The 17,214-nt window shown below is 34.6% G+C and overlaps 1 protein-coding gene across 1 annotated transcript in view; it reads left to right on the forward strand.

Annotated features, from left to right (window-relative positions):
* Positions 1-8,120: 8,120 nt before the first annotated feature.
* The window catches only part of LOC126976757 (semaphorin-1A-like), a 32,163-nt gene continuing 23,069 nt past the window's right edge, over positions 8,121-17,214 (forward strand). The window contains exon 1 of the mRNA XM_050825322.1: positions 8,121-8,426. The gene's annotated coding sequence lies outside the window, so the exon portion shown is untranslated. The remainder of the gene's footprint in view (positions 8,427-17,214) is intronic.

Raw genomic sequence — 17,214 nt, forward strand, 5'->3', positions numbered from 1 at the left:
TTAAGAGAGATTCTCAGGATTGCGATGGAGATGCACTGTGGACGCTCTCTGCCCCAGCTTGAGGATACAGGAATTTAAGTAAATAAGTAAAAGTAGTTTCTACCACCTCAGATATGGCGTGACATTGAAAGCATTTGTTTATGCAACCCAATGCAAACCGATATCGTCGGACGATGTTGTTTTCTTCGGACCTAATGATATACCAGTGTCGTGCAGTTACCGTTATCGTCCAATGTAAAAAAGTCTTGTGTGAGTTAGTCGCGGTGCGGTAGTGTGACGATGTCGGGTGGCGGTCGTTAGGTGAACCCATCACGGTGAACGTTGATATCCCTACGTTTCCCTCGCCGTCAACGCTTTAGATAAACACTTTCACTATGTAAACGAATATTTTTCCCCTAACAGATTTCTTTTCCATAGATACCAAAACATCATGCACTATCTACATTTACTAAGCTTAATAATATCTATACTTATAGATAAACATAAAGCATCTGTTTGTGAGGTCAATTTAAAAAGAAAATTGTGCAAGTTTATCTTTAAAATATTTTATCCCGAAAATCACAGTGTCCTAAGGCGAAGGTATCTAGTGTGGGCAGGGCACATAGCCGGACGGACAGTTGGCCGTTGGGGCAGTAAAGTTCTCGAATGGCAAACACATACCGGAAGATGATGTATTGGCAGGTAAGGTAGACCGATAATCTGATCAAGATCACCGGAATAGGTTGGATGAGGGCAGCGCAGGACCGATCTTCGTGGGTATGTTTGGGCATTTGTCCAGCAGTAGATGTTTTTATGCTGAAGTGATGATGATGATGATAAATCTCCGGAAGGGCTGCACCAATGAAGAATATTATGAAATCATGATTTTTAGCTTAGAGTAATATGCTCTATTGAAAACAAAATAAACAAGTATATATTGATATATACATTCTATAGTGATATATGAGATTTTGTCACGTGGGTATAATGATCCTGAAAATAAAACATCATTTACTTCAAAACTACTCGCTTGATTTTTATTTAAACTAAAAACTAATGTATAGAAATACATTACTTTTTAGTTTATATTTTATATAGTTTTTTGTATGCAAATTCTTTTGATTTGAGTGATTCTACGGACAAGTTATTTTGATAGGACTTTCAGATGATTTATTTCAGAATACTAATACGGCCTCCGAGAAAGACAATAAATGCAATGAAATTGTAAACTAAAATATTAATTGATGCATAAATGAATGAAGGATAAAAGAATTGTAAACTAAATTATTAACCTATTCAATAACCAGATTTTCGTTGAAACGAGAAAAAAATATTTTATAGATTTTATAAAAACTGCCCAGTCTTTAAGACACAGCCCCATTCATAATAGTCTGCTAACTTAAAGCATTTCTAATTCTCACTCTGTCTTCTTCTATTGACCTAAGTCAAAATGAGAAAAAACACTCCTTAGCGGCTCCTAGCGAACCATTATGAATAAGGAAAGGAAGGAAGGAGTTTGGAGGAAAGGAACCTTTTTTCGTTATCAAATTTCCTTGAAAAATCATTATGGTGCACGTTTCAATACATATATACATTCTGCAATTTGTAAAATATACAACAAACCTGCTTTTATTGAACAATAAGTTCTCAGTAGTAAATGTGTAAGCTTAATTTTATTTATCAAACGGATCGTGTTTTACCGTCTAAGCAGTCATGGCACGTTGCCAGTTCTCTACACCATCCTAAGCAGCGTTCACGGTACAAAAGGAGATAGCGGCCCAGACTACGATATATTGTCCCTACCTTTGTGCGGTGCTCTTACCGTACCCGACACTGATATGCAAATACCCTTCGCCTGAATTCATTCAAATTATTAGCCGTGAAATCCCCTGTACACAAGGCTTTGTATAATATTTTATAGTTATTTCCACGTTCTTGTTTGATATTGAAATTCAATAATTTGTTTGCCATTTTTATCTGTAATTGCTATGCAGAATTTACTTGATGGCCCGGTGTAATTACTGCATTTTTTTTATGGAAAAGGGGGACAAACGAGCGTACGGGTAACCAGGTGTTAAGTGATCACCGCCGCCCACTTTCTTGTGCAACACCAGAGGATTCACAGGAGCGTTGCTGGCCTTTAAGGAAGGTGCACGCGCTATTTTTGAAGGTACCAATGTCGTATCGTCCCGGAAACAAAGGAAGCTCTTTCCACAGCTTTGTAGTACGTGGAAGAAAGCTCCTTGGAAACCGCACTGTGGAGGACCGCCACACATCCAGATGGTGAGGATGATATCATAACTTGTGGCGTGCCGTGCGAATTCGGCGGCAGGAATCAGGTGAAACAGCTCTTCGGAACACTCCCCGTGATATATGCGGTGTATACAATGCAATTGAATTGTACTAACTTTGGTAGTTTAAGTTGTAGTAACTAAGTTGACAGTTTGGTAAGCGCTTGGAATAAGGTTTATTGAGAAACGCACTAAGGGCGATTTATTAATTCCAAATCCAACTCCTTTAGAATTATAACAAGTTTGATGTATTGCATCTCTGATTATTAGCAGAGATAATAGTTCTAAGAGGGACGTCGACAGAGACCTGATAACTATCGGGATGTGTAGTCCGCAGACGATCTATTATGGACTGCATGTGGCTATCCACGTCTGGGAATCAACCGATTGGGACAGACCATACACCAATAGCAAAATTATGCGCAGAAATATTATGCCCGTTGAAGTCACGCAAAACTACGTTTTAGCGAGAAGATCTATGCAAGCACGTCGTTCATTGCCAGTGGGAGGCTCCTTTGCACAGGGTGCCGGCTAGATAATGGGTACCACAACGGCGACTTTTTCTGCCGTGAAGCAGTAATGTGTAAGCATTACTGTGTTTCGGTCTGAAGGGCGCCGTACCTAGTGAAATTGAATAGTGGCGAGCGCAGTTGTAGTGCCGCTCAGAATTTTTGGGGTTTTTCAAGAATCCTGAGTGGCACTGCATTGTAATGGGCAGGGCGTATCAATGACAATCAGCTGAACGTCCTGCTCGTCTCGTCCCTTATTTTCATAAAAAAAGGCATTTGAACGCAGCGCATGAGATGATCCGTTTCTGCGTTACCACCTGTAGACATACGCATAGATTAGATGTTGGTGCTCACGCTCAAAATTGCATCAGCAGATATCCTATATATATCAGATATATAACGAACACACGAACCCCAACATGAGGCAACATATAATGCATAATTTTGTACTCGGGGTATGCTAAAGATGCTGTGTCGCTCTGTTGAGACGCTGTGTTATTGGCGCAGATGTCTGACCCGCAGATACGTCTCCTTCAGGAAAAACATGGCTGTTTGCGCCGTCTCAAGGATGTGTTGGTGGACGGCGCATAAATTGAAGTTGATGCAAAAGTCCAAAGTAACACTGGATCGGGTGTTGATGCCTTGTTTGTCCTCGGAAATGTGCGGTTCTTTCTCCAGAATATAACGGGCGGCCCGAGCGAGGATACCCTGTGACAGATTCTCCAACTTTAACAGAGCCGGTAGCCTCCTGGGCTAATATCTCTTTATTTATTTATTTATTTATTTATTGATACACCAACAGCATTACATACAAAACATTAAAAATAATTATGGTCTTATAGGTTTATAATCTGGTATGAATGCCAGTTACTGGTGCATACACCACTCTCATTGCAAGACATTAATTTAAATACAAAATACAGTTCGACCTACAAATTTAACAAGGATTTTAAGCAGATTACTAACAATAATAGATACAATATAACGAAGAAATAGTTTGTATGACTATCAACTAACATATTATTATTATTTACAGACAGAAATGTGCGGTTAGTTTTTTTTTCAGAATTGTCACTGTGTCATGAAAAATATCAAAATCTTTTATGGACGCGGAAAATCGATTGTACTCAGAACACATCCTTGATAATGGAGAATGTTTAAGGGCATTTGTCCTACTTACTGGTTCCACAAGTATGTTAGTAATCGGATTTCGTGGATATCTGTGCGGGATTTTGAAATTTATTTTATCCAACAATTCACTGCACGCTGTCTGTTTAAGGACCGCTGACCAATTTTGGTGGAGGGACGGGGGGATGGGCTCCAGTCCTCGACACTAATCTATGCGAAACATAGCGACGCAAGGCCGCTATTTCACAGTTGTTTTTTGTGCGAGTGTAATACTTAACCCAGTCTGGCCCGTTCGTGTTGTCTTCATAGAACAGTAGCGTTACTCTCCCATTTCTAAACGCCCTTAGTCGCCTCAAACGATGCCCTTGGGCCTGGGACTCCCCTATTCTTTTTACAAGTAATTGAAATAAGTCCTATTTATATTGTTATATACGTGTACATATAAACAGTGTTACTTATAAGTTGCCCTAATAAATAGATAAATAAATAAATCTGCATCATCATGATTTTTGACTTCGATTATTACTATCAGAACTTAGACCACACTGTCTTGAATTTTTAGATTAAATGTACTGAGAATTTTTTATACAAGTTATAGAAAGTTACTTAAAGCTAATATGCAATACAAACCCTCGAATGGGTATCTAACTCGTCTCGTCGTTGAGAGATAAATTTAAGGAGATCGACATATTAACAGTACCATGTCAATACATATTTGAAAACCTAATATTTGTGCATAAAAATATAGATCGTTTAAAAAAAAACAGTGACATTCATAACTGCAACACTAGAAATAAACATAATCTTACTCTGATTCACACAAGGCTAACGAAAATAGACAAATCATTCAGAGGACAATGTGTCCGTTTTTATAATAAAATCCCTGAAGAAATTTGCAAACTACAATTAAAAAAGTTTAAAATATTTGTTAAACAGAAACTTTTACAAAAAGCTTATTATGCAATTAAAGATTATATAACAGATAAAAGTGCATTAAAGCAATGTAAATAATTTTAAGGTCTGCATACTATTTTAATTTATAAGCAGTAGGACTGTATTATTCTATTATTTCTATATTTTCTTGACTTCAAAAAGTGATGCGGTTATCCTATTTTGAGAAATAAACTATTTGAATTTGAATTTGAACTAATATTGCCCGAGTAACAGTTCTATTGCCATGTATCTAATTACCAAATATGCATGTTCAGTGTTCACGGCCCGGTTGAGGGAGCTCGTTGTTACACTGTGAGTTGAGTTAAAACAAAAACTTGCTCTGACCCACATCCAGTGAGCCGTACGTGTTTACTTTTCCACAAACTTGATATTAATTTTCGAACAAGTACTGGTTTCGTATCAATTATGATCACCACTACTCTGGGTATATAAAAAGTTGTTTGTTATTTATATCATATACTTATATTATTTTTAGTTTATTTTATTTTACGTTCAACCAGTGGGGGTACCACAACGGCGTTTATTTCTGCCGTGAAGCAGTAATGTGTAAGCATTACTGTGTTTTGGTCTGGTTTTGGGTTTTTCAATAATCCTGCGCAGCACTGCATTGTAATGGGCAGGGCCTATCAATTACCATCAGCTGAACGCCTTGCTCGTCTCGTCCCTTATTTTTATAAAACAAAAAAAACGTAAAAACGTAAAAAGAAAGGTTTTGTACCGTATTCCGTTAAATAATGTCAATCTAATATTAAAGTATGAATGTTTGGAATATAATAAAGCCAAGATAGAATAGTCTAGAATAGCATACAGACTTTTTGATGATTTTATCTTTCACAGAGCAAGTGTCGAAAAAATTTTATGATAAGAGGATGCGAGTGAAGTACCGGACAGTAGCTAGTAGTATAACAATGCAGAGTTAACTAATTCATTCGTTGTTTACGTATGTAACAAATTAAATTGACATAAAACAAAGTATAGAGACCATCGAAAAAATGAGAACAATTCAAAAATTACAAAACACGCCCCTAGTAGTATAATAATGCAAAAAGTTATATAATTTATTCGTTGTTTACATACTGACATTGACAATTTCAAAACAGAGTCCAAAGAATAGAGTCCATCGAAAAATTGAGAACAATTTAAAAGTTACAATTACAAAACTCGCCCAAGTGAACATGTAAGATTATTCACTCGTTAACCAAAAATAATGAATTATTTCTGAAAAAGGTGACCACTAAAATAATTATACTATTTTTTAATAGTAGTTAAAATTATCTAGTAGTTTTCCAAAAAGAACAAATAAAATTATTAACTTTTAAGGTTTGATTTTTACATATTCATAAAAACTAAATTCAAAGTATATGTACATATTTACCAATATTGCAAGATATTATTATCATCATAATTCGATTTTATCTGAAGCTGTATCAGAAAAGTTTTTAGTAACCGGTTTCAGAGGCGATCGTCTATTTTTATGATTCTAAATCTGGCGTCTTATAGAACTAACATTAAAATTGGGCAGATGCTATTTGATAATAAGATATTATATTACGACCAATAAAACAACAAGTTTAAAAAAGCATAGTGAAGTACATTTTAGTAGCATTTTTATGCCAAAAATAAGACTTTTAAATGAATAACTTGTTTTTTTCCTGTAGACAAGTGATTGTCGATGCATTCATTAAAATATTATGAATATTACCTTATTATTTATTATTATTATCTTTAAAATTATTTAATTAAGATCTTATTACTAAAATGCAATTAAAGGGCTTTTTAATGAATATCTCTATTATTTCGATTGTAATTACCTTTGTTATTTAGTTTGTAAAATCTATGTAGAGTTGTATTTAAAAATAGAGCACTTGAGAAGAACATCAAGAAACTCACCGGAATTTATACAAATTTGTAATTTACATCTGTTTGGTAAGCAGTGTTTTTAGTTTTAAACAATACAATTTAAAAATTAATTTTTCTTTTTATCAGTTTTTCTATCTCTTCCGTTGGAGCGCTCAACGGCAATAAGAATATTATGTACTTTTTTATTTTCAAGTTAAAAACATATGACATTTTATAAAAATTGGTAATTTCATACACAAAGTGTATTTCTGGTATCATACAAAGGTACTCTGTGGTATGTATGTAGTAGGCAAAATGTTTTCTCTAAGAGACATCTTCGGTCAAGTATTTAAATTCGGAACGTACCTTTTTAAATACCACAGCACTTTTTTAAGCTGCCAGTAATTCAAATAACTAAAAACTTTTTAGTAATTATTTATACATCCATATTCAGAAAATGTAAATATTCTGCAGATAGTAGTTGAACGTATGGCAACTAAGCTTAGTAAAATTTTATATTATAATAACATTAGGGATGAGAAGGCAGGTATCGGCTTGGCGGTAGCACCTGACACGTTCCCCAATATCGGACCGGGATCGGGCGTCCCGTTTACCTAAGATAAGGGACGGGATTATATAATGCTTGAGGCGACTCTACCAAAAGCTTAAGACCGCGACGCAAAACTTCAATATCTCATTCATATTTTATTAAAACGAAAACTCTATATTTCTTTACGACTAGAAGAATTTGCTACATTGTTATTAATATTATATTTATACGTCCAATTTAAAATATTCAACAATTCCTTCGTTCCTATTAAAATAAAACATTGTTAAGGCTTTTCTAAATTCAAATTTTAGACAAATGATAATAAGTCAACCCAATTTAGTTTCACATGTCTTATGTAATACAATATTGTAAATGAGTAAATATATACCCCCTTATTCATAATGGTCCGCTAACTTTAAACAGCCGCTTAGGAGTGTTTTTTCTCATTCTGACTTAGGTTAATAGAAGAACACAGAGTGAGAATTAGCAATGCTTTAAGTTAGCAGACTATTATGAATAAGGGGGATAATATATATTATTTTGTAGTGGCAATTACCATTTGCCAAAGATAGCCGTATAAAATTAGTAACCAAAGAAAAGTCATAGGAAACCTTCATTTGCTCCTAACAATGGTATTTATAAGCTTCAAAGATTCCCCCCTCCTTAATTATTCGAAGACGTAATAGTATCTACTCTCTACATTATGACCCCTTATTTCCAAACATCAACACAGCACAAAAAATTGTAAGCGTTGCCATCCTGACTGTAGGCTGAAGTGAAACGTGGCAACTGGCAACGACGCACGCGCACGTCGTGAGAGGCTAGAGCAAGATGGAGTTATATTGCCGGGGCGAGGGGAGCGGTCGCCCACGGACTCGAGCTAGTACCGCTGTCGAGAGCGAAGCGACTAAACGCGTGTTGATAGAGGGTTTTGGTCGCCCGGCCACTGTAAACAATACAACTACCTACGTCTACGCTACACCTACTTACGAACCGGTTACAACTCCGTGATTTCCAGTGAAGTGATACACGACTTGTGATGTGGTCGACGACTTGTTTACCGTAGATTTTAGAAATGAGATCTGTTAATTGGTGCAAGTGATTATGATAATGATTAGTGAGTTAACAGTGATGTAAAAATGTGTCTGGATTGTTCGCGGTGAGCATTTATAGTGGGTGAGTGTTTTATGTAATAATTGTTATAAATATTGTAGGGGTACACAATAGTATGCAACTACAAAAAGCTGTAGAGTCAATGAAGGGAAGGGATAGAGCAAGGAGCGTGCGAGCATTGTTGACACACAACTAGGGTCTCCATAATTTCGTTAATTATTTATTTAGATATTTAGATTATTTATTAGACAAGTAAAGTTTTTAACTCGATAAATAGAGTTACGATTCAAATAAATAAATAAAAAAAGACGTTGTATTCAAATAAATAATGTCTATCAAATAGATTTATATAGTTGTTATTATTTTTCTCCAAAATTACTTTTATGCTATTCACGTCACCAGCTGCAGTGATTTTGAAACCGTGGCCTAAATTTCATGTACATGCACACAAACTCACTTTTACAATTAAAGCAAACATTAAAGTTATGCGGTTGATTAACAACATAGTCAATTATATTAATTTAAATTCTTGCGACGTAAAGGTTTTATATACTATTAATATGCTTTTTAATGTTGCATACTGTAAATAAGCAGAGTTTGGCTGCTCATGTATCTTTGTATATGTTCAACACCTGTATATTACCCAAATTCGCAATAAAGAGAATTGAATTTGAAATTGAAATACTCGTGTTACTTGCACAATTATGCTTATGTGCTGTAAATTCAAGTTACGTCTTTAGTTTAACTGCATACCTTCTTAATTATCATGCTACGTCATCATTAGTAATGTGCACCAAATATCAATATTAAAATTACATTCTGATATTTCCTATCGCATCATCAAAAATGAACCGGTTGGGTTCATTTCAAAATATTCATAACATAATTTATTTTTTCTAGAACACGAGTTGAAATAAATATCTTTCAAATGAAACGAGTTTAATATGTTTTATGTATTGTTAATAAAATGTTTTTAAAATTACTATTCCTGTTTTTAAAAGGTTAGATGATATTAGAAGATTTGTAGGCGTTAGTTTGTAGCTTATACCTAATGTTTATGGCTTACTATTATTTTGTTGTAATAAAAACTATTTTCTCATTATCTGAGGCATATGCAAAAGCTAAGATTGTTGAAATATGAGTCTTGCCACTCAACCACCAATATTATTTTTGGAGGGAAGACTTTAGGCACTTTTTTTTTTGGATAAGTACTTAATTTTTTTTTAGTTTCGCCAGTTTCAATTTGCAAAATTAAGAGTAATTTATACACAATTATTAAAATATGTTTTGTAAACTTATTACATTTATTTATTGTTATTTTGCCGTTTCTTTTTCAAGATATATCAAACTAGAAATGTAATGTGTTAAATATTATGCAGCTGTATTGATAAGTTTCATTTTATTATCCGTTTGGAAACGTAAATGATGGTGTCTCTACAAATGCAATTGGTAGGCCGCTTGGTGGGACTCGGACTCTGCTCCACGGGGTAAACTCGGCCTCATGGAAAGTACGACCGTTTTTGTTGCATTATCATATAGTGTGGTTTTAATTTTTTTTATGTAAGAATACGATTTATAAACTGGAGTTCCTGTTGATAGAAAAGTTGTTATTATAAGTTAGGCCATAGGTGAGGTATGAGTAGGGTTTTTCATCGCTTTGTATTCCATAATAAAAAGGCATTTATTTTTTCAAAATTGATTCCTTTAGAATTCTTTTTGATGTCATTTCTTATACTATTAGATACTACTACCGCTTCGGAAACAAATGGCGCTCTGAGAGAGAAGAAGCGGCGCAAGAAACTTTCCCAGCATTCTTTTTTTTTGCGCTCTTTTCAATAAAAATATACAATATTGTACAGTCATTTCTATCGCTATAAAATAATCACAATCTAGTCCCAGGCTGTCCGATCATTTAGATATTCAGCAGTGGAGTAATAGGATTTACGACAGAGCCATTTTTTTATAAAACATTTAAATTTATTTATAGATAATGCCTGAACAGTGGCTGGGACTTTATTGTAGAAGTGTATACATTTACCCTTAAAGCTATTATGTATCTTATGATGCCTACTAGAATTAGTTACAAGCAATCCCTTATTTCTAGTGTTATAATAATGAAAATCACTATTAAGAGCAAAAAGGTGACGATTTTTGTGAACATATATTAAATTTTCATAAATGTACTGACAATGAACAGTCATAATATTTATTTCTTTAAATTTTTCTTTGAGAGACTGTCTATAACCAAGCTGATATATAGCACGAACAGCTCTCTTTTGCATTGCATACACTATATCAATGTCAGCAGCATGACCCCATAGTAATATAATGTGTCTTCAAAGTAGTAGAATTATTAAATTCTTACGTGTGGTAACGCGTACTCATGTAATGTTCATGAGTAGGTTTTTTCATCGAAATGTTAAATGTATCTTCAAATAACTAGAATTATCAAAATTCTTACCACAAAAATTGGATGAGTAGGATTTCGATCGTATGTATTCTATTATGTATCATTGAAACACAAAAGAATTTAAAACTTTTATCACACACAGACTTTGAATAAAAACCGTTTATCACCGGTATGTATGCTATTGTGATCGTTCAAATCACTGGATCGGTTAGACGTTGCTTCCCTAAAACTACTGGAATGTGCCATTTCACGTGGATGTATTTGGGTTTTTCCATCTGAACTTGGCTAGGTCTGCGTGCACACAACTACCCTCTTGTTGACCTGAAAGTAAGCAAAACAAAATAAAAACTGTATAATGCTCTCATTGAAACAATTCTTCAATAATCAATTTTGATTGTTTTTCATATTTTTTTTCTGTTTGCGTAATAATTTTTAATATAAAATACATACTCACGGATACATATCAACGGATCACTACATGTGTGATCCGTTAGTATAATATAAAATCTACGTATTTCTCATATCTGCTAGAGCAATTATGTGTTAAACACTTTGATAACATACTTCATTATCTGTTCTGTTTGATAAAACACTGTTTTTGTAATCACTTTTCCGCACTAAACGCTTAGTATACTTATAACATTCAAAGATTGTGTGGACAGTCACAAAAAGGACACAGAGAAATTCATGTCGTGGGTGATATGTCTACAGCGCGAAAAAGGAAAGATGAATTTAACCATAATCACAACGTTATTAAATTGATTTGAGTTTTCTTTGGTGTTAATTCCGCCAATATTTCTCTTTAAACAATTCGACACGTGTCGCCTCTACACGAGGCATCCTCAGGACGTATTTTCTCGTCAAAACCTGGCACGAGTCTCGTGCATTGGCGGAATTAACACTAATGAAAACTCAAATAATTTTAATAATTATGGAGTTCCGCAAAGTAACGCCTACTTCAATAAATTTTCATAATCACAACAGATAGGGTCAATGGGAACAATGACGGTAGTTAAAAAAAAATGTTAAATCTAAGTTTTAAATACATAATACTAATCCACACTTAAACAGACGACGCGACGGTCTCACAAATGTCGATATAAAATACAATTCCTCGAGTCATTAGTTAAGATTGTAGAATGAATGAATGACATTATCAATGGTTGGATTGTGCATGCGTCATACTCTACGGAACGTCTGTAGATATTTAGATATATAAGCTAATGAAAACTATTCTAACATAGATTCACAGATTTCTCCGTTTAACAAACAAACACGTAAACTGCAAGCAGATTGTTTGAGTTTCGAGCACCCAAATCAGAATCAAAAATTTAAACAAAAAAAAACTTATTTATTATAATTGGTTTAAAGTTCTTTAGCTTTATGTAACATAAAGTAAAGTTTTAGTTAAAAAAAGAATGTATATATGATACCTTTTAAGCATGTCGAGTTAGCCTGTAAGTGGAGTGTACAACAATATAAAATAATTTTTAAATGTGTTCGTAGAATAAGATAGTTGTATACACCTTGGCTTCGTAATAAATAAATATGTGAAAATATGCCGCGTGTACCTACTAATATCGAGTTTTCTAGAAATCTCTCTCGTCTCTCGTGTTTTTTTTTTTTTTCGAGTGCTTGAACCTCAAAAATCGATGTCCAACATTTACATCGACTCTGATACATCTCTGCCTTCTCCCACACACATCAACGCGAACGGCGCACGCTGTCAGATATCACATTATCATTACCCGACCAATGAGAATTCAGTATTCCACACCCGCTCACCTCAGTTGGTTAACTGAATTGTTTGCTTTACAAATATAGGTATTAGGAATTTACTGATTTATCTCTTTCAGTCCAACCCCGATCCGATCAAAGAAATGTTATGTTTTCACTATAAACTAAGAGAAAGACTTTGGTTCTCCCACGGATCTCCTCATTTCTGATTCGATCTCTTAGGGAAACTCCGAGAATAGCCCTCTCCATTGCCCGCTGAACAACAATGAGCTCATGAGGCCTATAGTATTAGGATTTTTTATAGTCTATCTATACTCCAAGTTTAAATAGACTTAAAGGAACTTGATACTTTAAAAAAAAAGTTATATTTAAAAATAAGAATTACGCGTCCATAGATAGAGGCGAATCTAACGATCAAAATCATTAGTCATTAGCGACGCTGCAATAATAATTATAATGTACCACGAATCGCATTTAAATTACATTAATAGCGAACCTTGTTTGCAAATCACTTCATAATGTATTAATAATTGTCTCTCCTAATCGTTGATTCATAAAACAACAGTTAAATGTAAAGCTCTTCGCGCGTTACCAATTACCAGTGGGAGGCTCCTTTCCTCGGCTAGATTATAGGTGCCACAAGGGCGTCTTTTTCTGCCGTGAAGCAGTAATGAGTAAGCATTACTGTGTTGCGGTCTGAAGGGCGCCGTAGCTAGTGAAATTACTGGGCAAATGAGACTTAACATCTTATGTCTCCAAGTGACGAGCGCAATTGTAATGCCGCTCAGAATTTTTGGGTTTTTCAAGAATCCTGAGCGGGACTGCATTGTTATGGGCAGGGCGTATCAATTACCTTCAGTTGAACGTGCTGCTCGTCTCGTCCCTTATTTTAATAAAAAAACCAATGAAACCGACCGCACCGATGTCTGAATGATGTGAAATCCTTAAGTTAGTATAGTATGCAAATACTTACAAAAATTGATAATCGTCAAAAATTAAAAACAATTGTTACCAGATTTCGTTTCAAAGAGAATTAAATTTTAACTTCAATTACTTACTTTTTGTAGCTGATAAGTATCAGTATTATATTAAACATATATTCTCAAATTTACTGAGAGAAACTGTGTTTTTACCGTTTACGAAGCCATAAACACGAAGCAAATCTTGTACATGTAATACTATAACTTGAGTTTTCATGAAAAAACCAGTAACCACAGCTTCCCGTGAAGCGTGGGATAGTAAGAACCTCACACGTAAGTCCATTGCCTAAGGCTTTCTACACACGAGCGACGGGTCGAGTCAACAATGACCAAACTACGCTAACTCACACGCAAGAGTCGTTATTAAATGTCGAAATAACATAAAGCAATTAGAAATGTGAACTAACTTAAATGCTAACATGATTATTTTAGTTTACAAATTTCACAACAAACATATGAATTATTATTATTTGAAGAGGGTGGCTATTTCCTGGTCCTAAAAGGTTCCTAGTAACACCGCGTCCAGAATTGGACTATTGTGTTCGCCACTCATACTAAAGCTCATCGTCAAGCCCTACCGCCTTTACGAACCGCAGTAGTTCCTTGACGCGAGTGTTGCAAACACTATCTGGTGGTACGAAGTAGTTGCCAAAGATTGTGTTACGCTTATGTATTAGTGGGCCGCAGTCGCAGAGTAGATGAATAGAACAGATGTATTAGTTTTCCTTAAAAAAATATGAACCATAATAAATATAATTTTAGGTGGAGATAGAATTTTGGATGTTTTCATTCACTATTATAAAGTTTCAGTTTTTTTGGTGAGTATCCAAAAGTAATGCTATCATATTTAGGTTGAATTGATATTTTTATTTAAATAGTTAGAATAAAACTTGTATATATTAATTATATACATTATAGTAAAAGTATTTTTTTTAATCACTTGGTGTATTAATGTCCTAATAATCGATTTTTTGACACTGACAATGGATCATAGTGGACAAAAAAGTGGAAAAAGATCCATTAATGGATTTTTTCAATGTATCTTAGTGGACAAAGCGAAAATAACGTAATACAGAATTCCTCCGTGTATAATAAAAACATAAGTTAACTAGGGTTAAAACCGAATTGTACGCCAAAATATCTAAGTACCAAAATACAATTTTTATGTAGAGACTCTTGAATTTGTGGTTATTTAAGATTCAAACATTATCGCAAAAAACTATCCGAACGTAGAGATAACTGAGTGCCAAGTTCATGATGCATATGAAATATCAATATTATGGAGTAGGTATTATGATACAGTCATGTAGTGTGGGAGAGGAACCTATCAGGGCCGTTATTATGATTTACGATGAAACAAAAAAGAGAAGTTATGTCGGCGCAGAAACATTTCAATTATTTAACAGTTAAATAACACAATATTCATACACAACTAGGGTTACCATCTAGTGATTTGAAAGGCCCGGATAAAAGCATTTTATTTCGATAAAAGTCCGGAATTTTAAGTTGCTCTCGTTTGGATTTCCTCTTCGTAAAGATTAGAGACTTTCTGGATATTAATTAATCTGTAGTTTTAATACTTTATAATATATATACCATCTAGTTACACATAATTAAAAATAAAATTCGGACTATAGTCTCAAAGTCCGGACATATCCAGATTAATCCGAACGGATGGTACCCCTATACACAACTTAGAAAAAGTTAAAATTGAAAAATACATTAATCACTACTTTATTATAACAACAATAAGTATTGTTTGAGGACGTTATTGTTCATACCTAATACTATATAAGTTATGAGTACTTGATAACATAGTGATTGTTCATAATATTCTGTGCTTTGTCGTGGCTCGGACATTGCCGGTCGTCCGCCATGTTACAAATGGCGGACTGACCACGCAGCCACCGTACCGTGACCCTGTGCTTGTGAAAATAGCCTGAGGCTCACATGTCAACCACATATCTCGTTTCAACATAGCCGCTCTTGACCAAGCTACACGCAGACTGGAGTAATCCGGTTGAGAAGCCCTCATACTTAAAACTTATACTATAAATTATTCACATCCAAAGCCTTGATTAACTTATAACTTTCTTAATTTAGCGCTTAAAACTATCAGTTTTTTACCAGGGTTTTGCATACACCCAATGATTCAAAAACGATAGGACAAAGCCCTGAATGAATTGGGCTTAGATATTTATGTGGATATATCATCCCCACCATCTGGATGTGTGGTGGTAGTCCACAGTGCGGTTTTCAAGAAACTTTCTGCCGCGTACTACAAAGCTGTGGAATGAGCTTCCTTGTGTGGTGTTTCCAGGAAGATACGACATGGGTACCTTCAAAAAAAGCATATACGCCTTCCTTAAAGGCCGGCAACGCTCCTGTGCATCCTCTGGTGTTGCAAGAGAAGGAGGGTGGCAGGGATCACTTTACACCCGTACGCTCCTTGTTTCCTCCTTTTCCATAAAAAATAAGATTTAATTTCTAAATAAAAACAGCTTAAATAAACACGATATTAATATTATTGGCACCCTTGACTGGTCACGAAACACTTAACAAGCACCTTTTTATAATCGACATAACGCTCAGCCCTAATCATTAAGGATGTCTGGTCGAATATAAAACGATTCCTGATGTAAGTAATGCACGGGAGCGGCGGGCAAAAATACTCGAAAATTCGATGTCTGAATGTTCTGAACTTTTGAAAGACTAACAGTAAAAAAGGCTATCGTTGACTGTCCTAATCCAGAAGTTCTTTGGCAACATCTCATGTATGCAGAACCAGGTGGAGGGGAAAAGAGCTGCTCCTGCAATGCTACAAACCCCTAAAAGTGGAGGAGCATCGAGTGGGAGGCAGTGTGACCCAAAAATATGAAGACCAACGACGACTAATATCGCAGTGTCTTAGCAGCCATGACCACTCTAACAAAAGTAACCGATTGAGAAGAAAAGACAGTGAATGACGAACACTGCATAAAAATGGACCTAATTTAAGAAGTCTAATTTGGAAACAGTATACCACATCATACAATATACAACAACTGATCATTTGTGTAATTAGATATCTATTTATATAAGATTTTCTATATCTTAGTATTAGTAAATTTCACCAGACATAAAAACTTTGATACTGCAATCGATTAAGTGTAAATGAATTATTTATCTATGAACTTTTAACACACAATTCGATAAGAATAGGCTGGTTTTATAACTGTTAATATAATAATGGTTTTATAGTATAGCTGTAAACGAACAGAGTATTTCGATTAACACATCCACGTATGGCTAACTCGTTTGTAAAATATTCATGCATATCGTTTTTATGTCTCTCTCATTTTGTATGCGATGCTTCAACTCGAATACTGTGCCTGTAATATTGTATTCATATTTACCACTCGTGTTAGCAACATAATAGTAACTCATATTTTGCTGTTACTTACACATGGTGCTAAATGTCATCGAACATGTTACGACGTTGGCATTCTAACTGTTACATCACAATATATATATACTAGCTGACCCGACAGACGTTGTTCTGTGCATAATAAAAAAATACTGTTTTATAGGAATTTGCTAATAATATTTCAAAACATCAAGAATTATTCCGTAAAATATGCTCCCTGTTGTTAAAATGAAAATGTTTCACAGTGTAACTGTCAAACCGTGCGTCAGAAAATTCTCTCATACAAAATATTACCATACAAAATAAATATTGAAAATA

This window comes from Leptidea sinapis, chromosome 42, assembly GCF_905404315.1.
Source record: "Leptidea sinapis chromosome 42, ilLepSina1.1, whole genome shotgun sequence".
Taxonomy (NCBI): domain Eukaryota; kingdom Metazoa; phylum Arthropoda; class Insecta; order Lepidoptera; family Pieridae; genus Leptidea; species Leptidea sinapis.